The sequence below is a fragment of the Archocentrus centrarchus genome, chromosome 17 (assembly GCF_007364275.1).
Source record: "Archocentrus centrarchus isolate MPI-CPG fArcCen1 chromosome 17, fArcCen1, whole genome shotgun sequence".
Lineage (NCBI taxonomy): Eukaryota > Metazoa > Chordata > Actinopteri > Cichliformes > Cichlidae > Archocentrus > Archocentrus centrarchus.
The window spans coordinates 23,291,619-23,301,777 of record NC_044362.1 but is presented as its reverse complement, the minus strand read 5'-3'; the positions used below and the strand labels follow the sequence as shown (position 1 = coordinate 23,301,777).

Below are 10,159 nucleotides of genomic sequence, written 5' to 3'. Positions count from 1 at the left end.
GTACAGATATGTAGATGACACCTGGGTCAAAATCAAAACCCAAGAAGTAGAAGCCTTCACTCGTCACATTAACTCAGTGGATAAATACATACGTTTTACCAGGGAGGACACCAGAGATAACAAGTTACCATTCCTGGACTGTGCGGTGCTTATCGAGGAAGATGGAAGCCTCAACATTGAAGTTTACCGGAAGCCCACACACACAGACCAGTATCTCCTCTTTGACTCCCACCACCCTCTGGAACACAAACTTGGGGTGATCAGGACCCTACAACACCGTGCGGAAAGTGTTCCCTCTAAGGCAGAAGGGAAGCATAAGGAACACACACACATTAAGAAAGCCCTCAAAACATGCGGTTACCCCAACTGGGCCTTCATCAAATCAGCTAAGATGCACAGGAATGAAGGCCAAACACAAACTACAGAGAATGGGAAGGACAAGAGGAACAACATTGTCATCCCATATGTGTCAGGCTTGTCAGAGAAACTCAGAAGAATTTTCTCCAAGCATGACATCTCAGTATACTTCAAACCAAGTCACACCCTAAGACAAAAACTGGTTCATCCCAAGGACAAACCCGCCAAACACAAGATCAGCGATGTAGTGTATGCTGTTCAGTGCAGTGAAGAGTGCTTGGACCTCTACATTGGTGAAACCAAACAGCCTCTTCACAAACGAATGGCACAACATAGAAGAGCCACTTCGACAGGACAAGATTCAGCAGTACATCTGCATCTGAAGGAAAAAGGGCACTCTTTTGAGGATGCCAATGTCCACATTTTGGACAGGGAAAACAGATGGTTTGAAAGAGGAGTGAAAGAAGCCATCTATGTCCACTGTGAACAACCATCATTGAACAGAGGAGGTGGATTACGTCACCAACTTTCCCCCTAACAGTGCTGTCCTGAGCTCCCTTCCCAGACGTCTCAACCCCATTCACACCTTTGTTCCAGTGACCTCAATAGGCCACAGGAAACAATGGAGCGGAGTCCTAAGTTGGTTTCAACTGAAACCACTGATTAAATATGACCCACGCCCCCTTCACACCTGGGCACATGTGTTCAAGCACATGATCAATAGAGGGTCATAACCACCTCCAGGGGACTACGCCCACAGGGGTTTAAATACCTGGGTCTCTACCATTTGGCTGAGAACTGAAGAAGCCTTTCGGATGAGAGGTGAAATGTCTTCAAGAAACAAAAAGAAGTCCAGTCGCCTTTTTCAAGCTCCAGAGGATGCATTGTACAGCCAATTCAGTCTTAGTGTGGCACAAATTCAGAAAAACATAAAAACAATTCTTACTTCAAACTATTAATAAGGTTACAAGATTAAAGGTTATACGTGCTGAGAAATCATCTGTTGCACAATTTAAATAATCGGAATTCTTTGAAGCTGTTATAACTCAAAAGAAGAAAGATATTCACTCACTTTAAATATGTTTGTTTTAGCTGGATTCAATCAAATTACAGTAGGAAATGTGATTATTTAGATCTTCTTAACTTAATTTATTTAGTCTTTTTTAGGCAATGTTATCACTGCACCTTCTTTTAAATTTCAATGTATTCTGATTTTTAAAAAGCTGATATATAATCATGTTGGATGTGTTAATTGGCTGTTCTATTGCTACTTCTGGCAAAGTAAACAGGTTTGAGCTCATTGCAGCTTTGTCCTTTGGTTCAGGAACTACATCCATACAATCAAAGAGGTTAAAGTCTGTGACCGCTCAATGACTGATACAATGCCGATGATCAAGAGGCCTTTAAATTGACCTAATGCTGATTTCTGACTCTACTAGATTCATTTTGCATTTAAAATAATTCAAAATAATATTTATTTATTTTATACTGGGCCTTGGTATGGCCCCTCATTTAATTCATACAAGCTGCTTTAGATCCCTTCCCCTCCTCTTAAAGATATTAATTGCAATCAGAATGTTCAAAAATTAACTAACAAAAAAATAACTATGGATTCACTGGTCTGAAGCTGGAAGAAGACAAATTCCTCAGGTGTTGTGTCAGGAAAGGCATAAAAATCTGCCATATCATACATACTGAGCTACCCTTGTGAATAAGGAAGCAGCTGAAAAGATTCTTTGATGAAGATTTTCACCACTAGGTGATAGTGTATTTATATAGTTCTTTAATTAATCATAAGTCATTAGTCAATGGATAATCTTTCTTTCTGAAACATCAAATTATGAACATTTTCAAAATGGATTTAGTATTTAATTCATTATGACCCAAAGTGTGAGGGCAAAAACTCACCAAGGAAACATTTACAGAGATCAAATCAGAGAGTAATTTTCCCAAATATTTTTCCAACCACAGCTATCGCCACCAAGTGGGACAATAGCAAGTTTCAGACACTTCTGAGTTGGCTACAGCTGTGGAAGCCATGTTCATCTTTTATACTGTCTGCTGTGCTTCCATATTGCTCTCTGTCCTCCTCTCATGTTGGAGTAACCTGCAGACTGGACACTGGACTCGCTACACCATCTTTTGATAAAAATTTGTATTACCGTATTTTTCGGACTATACGTCGCTCCGGAGTATAGGTCGCACCAGCCAAAAAATGCATAATAAAGAAGAAAAAAACATATATAGGTCGCACTGGACTATAAGTCGCACTTTTTTGGGGGGGGGGGGGGGGGTTGATAGAATCCGAGACCCAGAGCAGAAATTCCATCTTGAACGGCAATTTAAAATAATAATGGATTAAAGAACAGGACGAACACGGTTACACCTACGTTATGCTAACGTAGCACATTCAGCTACATGACGCACAACGAACACGTGTTCGGTATTGTTACGTTGTAAACACACTTCCAAAGTCGGCGATATTCACAACAAAGGTCGTCTTTATTAACAGAAAAACGGCTGCTGTAGGCCACAGCCACGCCAACCACAACTACAACAGCGGAACAGCAACACACACACAGGCAAGCTCTCGGTCTTTTTCTCTCTCTCCATGCTGCCTTCACGAACCTCCGAACAGTCCGAAATCCCACAACATCAACACGCTCTCTAACTAAGAGAATCGCTACAGTATGTTAACGTAACATTAAGTTATTCAGATAACCATAGCATAAAGAACATACTAACAAGTTAACCAAACCATCAATCCATTGAATTCTTCATCCTCGGTGTCACTTCTAAACAATTCCGTACACTCCGTAGACGAAGCGCCGCTTCCTCTTCTGTGTCGCGTTAGTCAGACTCGTCGTCAGCTGCAGTTCCAATTATTCCAGCCTTTCTGAATCCCAACAGGATGGTTTGTCACTGAAGCCCATGTTTTTTGATCCATCCAATGACTTCCAGGAAATTTGGGTGGCGCATTCTCCCAGTTGCCGTTAAGCTGTGCTCTCCATCCACTGAGCCCACAGGTTACGCAAGACTGCCTTAAAGCTGCAGTTCACGGAGATGTCAAGTGGCTGGAGTATTTTGGTTCATGTGTTATAAATGTCACATATACGTCGCTCCGGAGTATAGGTCGCACCCCCAGCCAAACTATGAAAAAAAGTGCGACTTATACTCCGGAAAATACGGTACATGATGAAAGCATGCACTGTATAAATAATTTTTAAAAATTGAATCAAAAATACATTAATAGTGGTTGTTTCATCACATTCTATTGGTGGCATTAGTTAAGACTGTAAAACATTTTAATTTGAAATTAGTTCTTTTTAAGTCAGCCTCTCATTGGCTGTCCCTAACAAGCAGATGGTTTGACTAGCAGTTGGACATGACTGCCATGCTCCGAGCCAAGACTGCTTGCCTGAGATAGGTATGCTACAAGCAGAAAAAAAACTGTCAACACTGAACATTTAGAGCATCATGAAGTCTGATCTTCTGGTTCACAGGGATTACAGGGATTACACGTGCTGACCTCATTATTTGAAAATTTTGGACATGTTTAATATACTATATGCCACCACTTTAACAGTGCATATATGTCTTAAAATGAAGGAAGAGCATAAATTAAAGTTTTTTTTAACATCCAGACATGTGTGCCACAACACAAAAAACACACAAAGTTGCTTCTGAAATATTTTAATGTAATTAAATGATCTGCATTTTCTTTTGTTTAGGAATTACAGCGTACAGTACACACTCATCAGCAATCTTAAGCAGTTCCTGAAATGCTTGTTTTAAAATTGTGTTCTTCAAGACAACACGAATTTGACTGATTCCATCATGTTGCATCAAATATTTGTTTCCCCAACATGTCTTATGGATGGAGTGGTGGGAATGAAGCGCTAAACAGTGAGAGAGTGAGACAAAGAGAGAGAGAGAGAAAGAGAGATGGTTAAGCAGCTGTCACGCATCTTTTCATTGGAGAACACGTTCAGATATCAAATTTTCTATTATGTATTTTTTTTTCACTCTAAAGCAAGCTTACTAGTAAAGGCGAGCATCCACCTGGTTTCTTCCCACAGCTTGTCTTCATGGCCCGAATTTTCATCTGCTCAATTCTTTTTTCTGCCTAAATGAACGAAATGAACATAAATGCTAACATTATAATACACAAACTTTTTTTCACAGTACAGCATAAAAAAAGCTACCTGCAGTCATCTTACCCTAACAGCAGGTTGCTGTTGATGACCATCTGTCACCAAAGCAGCTGCATCAGTAGAAATGAAAGCTGTGGTGAGCAGAAGAACAAGGACAATCAGCAAACCTTTGTCCATGGCTGAAGAAGTGAGGTGTCTGAAACACACAGGCCTTTATATACTCTCTGCCAAACCAACGCTTTACATATGAACAAAGAGGAAGTGCCAAAGTAACCACAATTTTCTTAAATTTTTTTTTTTACTCTAACAAAATTTCCTAAGTCACAGCTTCAGATGCTGAGTGTGTTTTTTAGGAGAGAAAATAAAATACTGTCCTCTTTCTCAACAGGTAATGTGGAAATGTTTTTGAAACAGAAACCCAAATGAACACAACACCTCTAACGTAACAAAATCTGCCCAGCTTTAACCTACAGTTCATATGAACGACTACATTTTTGTTAGTAAAAATAAACTTAATAAACAGATGTTTATCATGCTTAATGACCAGACAAGGATTTTTTTTTTCTAGGAATGGGTCTAAGACTGCAACTATAAAATGATTCCTAACTATATAATGATATCTATTTACACAGTGGAAAATGTTTAAATAATCAAATATGTGACGGTTTCTTGTACAGAAATCTGTTCTCTCCAGAGAAATCTTTTTTTGAGCGATATTCAAAGTGGTTCCATAGTGTAATGGGTTACACATTCACCTGATAGGCAGTAAATCCCTGCTTTGGTCCCTGGAGGAGACAAAAATCCCCTGGAGCTGCGTCAGGAAGGACATCTGACGTATTGCATCACAAATGAGAAAATAATGAAAGTGACCAAAAACTAATAAGTTTAATAAGTAAACAAACTACTTTCACAAACTTTTTCAGTAGGTTTAAGATTTACTGTTACTATTAGTGGTAAATATCAGTTTAAAATTTGAAAAAAAAATTAACCACTAGTAGCTTCTACACATAAAAGTGATCAAAAATAAAAGACTGAAATATTTCATTTGCATTGAAGTATTTGAACCTTTCCATGTGGCGCTCACAATTGAGGACTTTGAGCAGGACTTGAATCTCCTGGCAACTTTACAACATCTACTGAACATAAATGATGCACAGCTCTAAATATACAGGTATCATGAATTAATAATGGAGGAGCAAGTAAGCAAACATATGTAGCCCGGTTAAAAAAAATGGGAAACTGTAATAAATAAGCTGTTCATAATAAATATGTGATATTTGGTTAAAAACAGTTAAAGATATATTTTGTTGTGTTAAGTTCATGGCTGAAGTATTAAGAATGTTAAAAACCATTTGTTGTAATTATTGTATATTTCTTTTTGTTTTAAAAGCTGTATTTCTTTGAAAGAACTGGGTTTTCCGAATGGAAGTGAATGAGACACAGGTGCAATGGTGGAGTGAGCACGAGAGGAGACGAGATATAACACAATATAATAAAAAAGTGTTAATATATTATTATATGAATTATATAATAGGCATATAATATGAATTATAATGCATTACCCGTTTCTTTTTGCTCTCTCTCTTTATCCTCCTCTCTCTGTGCTGTTATACAAAAGTACAAATATAACGATGAAACAATGTTTACAAACTAATAACATGAATAAACTGATCCACACTATTTACAACAATATTGTAATTATTTGGCCTCTGCTGGAATTTGGCATTAGGGGTAATGTTCTTTTGACTTTCTCTCACCTGGATCTTGCTGCTGTTGCTTTAGAAAAATTTGTATATCCATCTACGGAAAAAAAATACAAAAACACAAAACACCAGAGTTTCCACCTCTGAATATAGTCATTCTTTACTTAAGTAGAAGTACTTGTGTTAAAAATACTCTGGTAAAAGTTGAAGTACTGATTTAAGTACAGGCTCTGAAATGTACTCAAAGAATAAAAGTAGCTCACTGAAGGCCATTTCTACCAGTTACTTTGTAAAGCTAACTGAATGTGCTACATTAGTATATATTACATGAGAATACAAATGTTATTCCACTCTAAATTTTAATTCTAATGAATGTACTCAGTTTGAATCTGTGATGTAAGACAACCAGTGAAAGGGAATTTAAAAACAGCTCTAAAATTAGTATGGTAAGGGGTTAAAGTGGGATTCAGAAGTTAATGGAATACTAAGATCAGTTGTTGTAGCTTTGTGTGGGGAAAAGAATATCAACTTTATAGTGAGTTTGCACTTTTTCTTGCTAATGTTTCAGGTACATTGGTTTTAAATCCACACCACTGATTAGTGTCATTAAATTGCCTCTTAAGTCTTTGTTAATAAAGACAAGCCTTAAATATGATCCTCAATGTTAAAATTGTTACAGCTGATTTGACTTTGTTTGAGCTCTGTTGCAACCATGTGAGAAGACCTTCCTCAGCTTGTAGCTGCTGTGACTTGCATGCTAACAAGGGTTAGTTAATAACTGTGGCCAGCCACAAAGTGTCTAGAACAAATAGACCAAAGTTTTAATGTAGTGTCACGGCTAACAGCCGCAGGCAAAAGGAGGACCCAAATGCAAACCCGGACAAGACAGCTGGACGTAACTGCACAAAGTTTATTTACAATGACACAAAACCAAGTCAAAATGTTAGGTGGGGAAAATCCCAGGGGAGGTCCAGATAGGAGTACATTCGCAGGGACCAAGCGTGGAGGGAGCACACTGGTGGAGAGGGGCACCTCTCTGGATTGAGAGAAGAAGTAAATGTTTGGCAGCGAGAAGTAGTGTTACACAGATTATTCCAGGAAGATGCAGAGGGTCTTACTTGCTGGTCTTGTGAAATCCGTAGAAGGGAAATGTAGTTGCTGTGAAAGCCTTGAGGTTGTCCAGGAGTGCAGGCAGGCAAAAGGTAGGTAAAGCAGGTGGGAATATCCAAACTACTGGCAAATGGAAACAGAGTTGAACCTAGTAATATAAGTGCGAGACAAACACAGAGGCATGAGCAAAAGCGCAAACTCCATAAGAAGGCCTGAAGTTTCTACCCCACAATCGCACACACTCTGGCAAAGACTGGGGCATCAGGCAGAGCCTTAAGTACAGCACTGATGGCCACCAAATGAGAAACAGGTGTGACTGCCCTGACCACCAGTCCCGCCCTCGAGGGGCAGAGGGACTCCATGCTGCCTGCCTCCTGGAGGAAAAGGAAAAAGAGGGAGAGCACCACAGCAACAACAATACCACATCCTGACATGTAGGAGTTATCCAAATGCTGTTTATTATCTATTGTGGTACAGCTAACATAATGCACAGCCTTTGGAATGTGGTTACACTGAAACCGACCTTTGTGAATGTGAATATGCACTTCATAGTTTTTTTTTTTTTTTTTTTGTTCCTTTGTTTGTTTTGTTTTGTTCTCTGTACAGCTGGATGGTATATATCAAACTAGCATGTGCATGAATGCAAAAATCCAGATTTCCCAGCATAACAGAGCAATGCAATGAGAGATTAAGGAGGACTTAATCTATAACTCATTTAAATGTTGCTGCTATGTAGCGTAAGATGTAATCATGAGTTAAAGTTACTGGTAATAAATCTTAGGACTGACTGTTAAACTGAAAAACAAAGTTCTAAAATGGAGAAAAAATATATTTATATAAGCCCTTTGGTCACCACGTAGACAACTATGTACATCAATTTCTCTATATTGTACTGTAATGTTCATTGTCTGACATCTCCTACCCAAAAAGATTATGTAGACAGAAGATTTTTTTTCCCACCTGTATCATGACTAAAGGGGCTAACAGTTTCAGATAGAAAAATATTTACTTTGAGAACTTCTTTGTATGCTGTCTTTTCAGAGTGGTAATATGCAAACTATTGTCCACAATATGGACCTAGACAATAGTCACATTTGCAGACTGAAGTAATCTGCATTACTATTGAAGACTGAGGGCTTACGATCTATCTGTTTATGTATATAGCTGTCTATCTTGAAGACATTCACATAAACTCATGAATCTTAATCATGAGGAACCACATAAGGTAACTTGGTTTACATTATAGCATGGGAAAAAGTTATTAAAAAAACAAAAACAAAAAACGTCATCCTCCTGTAACTTTTGCCCAGTGTGTTGTGTTTTACTTTTTTGTAGTTCTGTTTGAGTTTCTTCTGTCATGTTTCTTTTTTTAGATTCCTAGTTTATTGTTGGGTTTTGGATTTGTTTGTGTTTCAGGTTGAAATGTTTTTTGTATCTCCGTGTGTTGTTTATCTTTTGTCAGGTTCACATGTCTTAGTCGTGGTCTCTGTGGTTGCAGCTTCCTGTTTTATTTTGGTACAGTTCGTCTTTAGTCCTTGTGCTTTGGGTTTAGTTTTGCTTCCTGTGTTTCCTGCCCAGCTGTTTCCAATTGTCTCATTCCCTGGTGTGTATATATTGTCTGTGTTTTCCTCTTGATCCTTGTCATCTACATTGCTCTGCGCACTGTGTGTTTTTCTGGCTGTCTGGCTGTATTCTATTTTAAGTTTTCCTAGTTTATGCTGCTGGCTCTGTCCAGCACCATAAACCCTGTTTTAGTTAAAAAATATTGCTGAGGTTTAGTTTAATCCTGTTTTTGAGTCCTGCATCTTGGGTCCATCTCCTGCCTGCCACAGCTGTCCAGTGACAATAACATCCTAGGGTTGAAAATGTGAATTTCCTGGAATTTCAATGTGCCCTATAAAGGGTTAAAATATATAATGTGCTATTTTATAGTCAAAAAATTCTCTCCAAATTCTTAACCCTAAATGATGCAGCTGAACTACAGTACTGCTGATATTTTTAACCCTTCTAATGTAAGGTATAAGTCATTGGAATAATTGAAACAAAGAGATTTAAGCTCATGTTATTAAGACAAAAAAATATATTGGATGTAAGGTTACATGCTTTACATGCATTTCACTTTCCAGAATATAATCAAAGGTCACTGTGTGAAAAAAGACAGAATAACTGCAAGTGTATGGATAACCTTAAAACATCAATTTTAAGCTTCCTTTGATATTTCTCTAACACTTATAGTTACTTTAAATCCTTAATTTTAACAAATTTAAAACAATAAGTATAATGCCTGATGTAGACAGAGAGCATTACATACATTTCCTGCGCTTACATAATTTTTCTACATTACACAATTTCCCTTTTTTAGTTAACTTTTTCCCAGCATTATTCTCTTCTGCAATCAGTTTCAGTCACTTGTGTAATATAATACATTAAATTAAAAGCTGAAAAATGTTAGTAGCTTGCATGATTGATTGATACTTAAGTTTAATTAAATTTTAATGAGCTCATTAATCATGCTGCACATTTGTGGCTTTTAATTTCACCAATTTTGGTCAAATTTGTTGCATGAGTTTCTATACTACTGTGATTGTTCATCACTGATGTTTATATTCTGTATTTCGTAAAGAGTTGATCCTTTTTGTTTCCTCTTCTTTAAGGCTCTTTTGTAGATGCTGGATCAGATTCTCAGTTGTGCATGAATCTATGAGATCAAGGAGAGTTTTGCTGTTGTCATCTGTCCACTTGGAAGAAACCTGATATGTTTCAATCACATACAAAATCTTCATGATGGAAAAACAGCTTTCATCATGGTTGTGGTCAGTTAATGCTCCAAGGAGG

The 10,159-nt window shown here is 37.7% G+C and overlaps 1 long non-coding RNA gene across 1 annotated transcript; it reads right to left on the bottom strand.

The window, feature by feature from the left end:
• Positions 1-4,034: 4,034 nt before the first annotated feature.
• Positions 4,035-4,723, bottom strand: LOC115796471 (uncharacterized). The gene is made up of 3 exons (XR_004021304.1): positions 4,578-4,723; positions 4,400-4,483; positions 4,035-4,256 (listed from the first exon to the last, which is right to left on the bottom strand). It is a non-coding gene; the product is annotated as an uncharacterized LOC115796471 (long non-coding RNA).
• Positions 4,724-10,159: the final 5,436 nt, after the last annotated feature.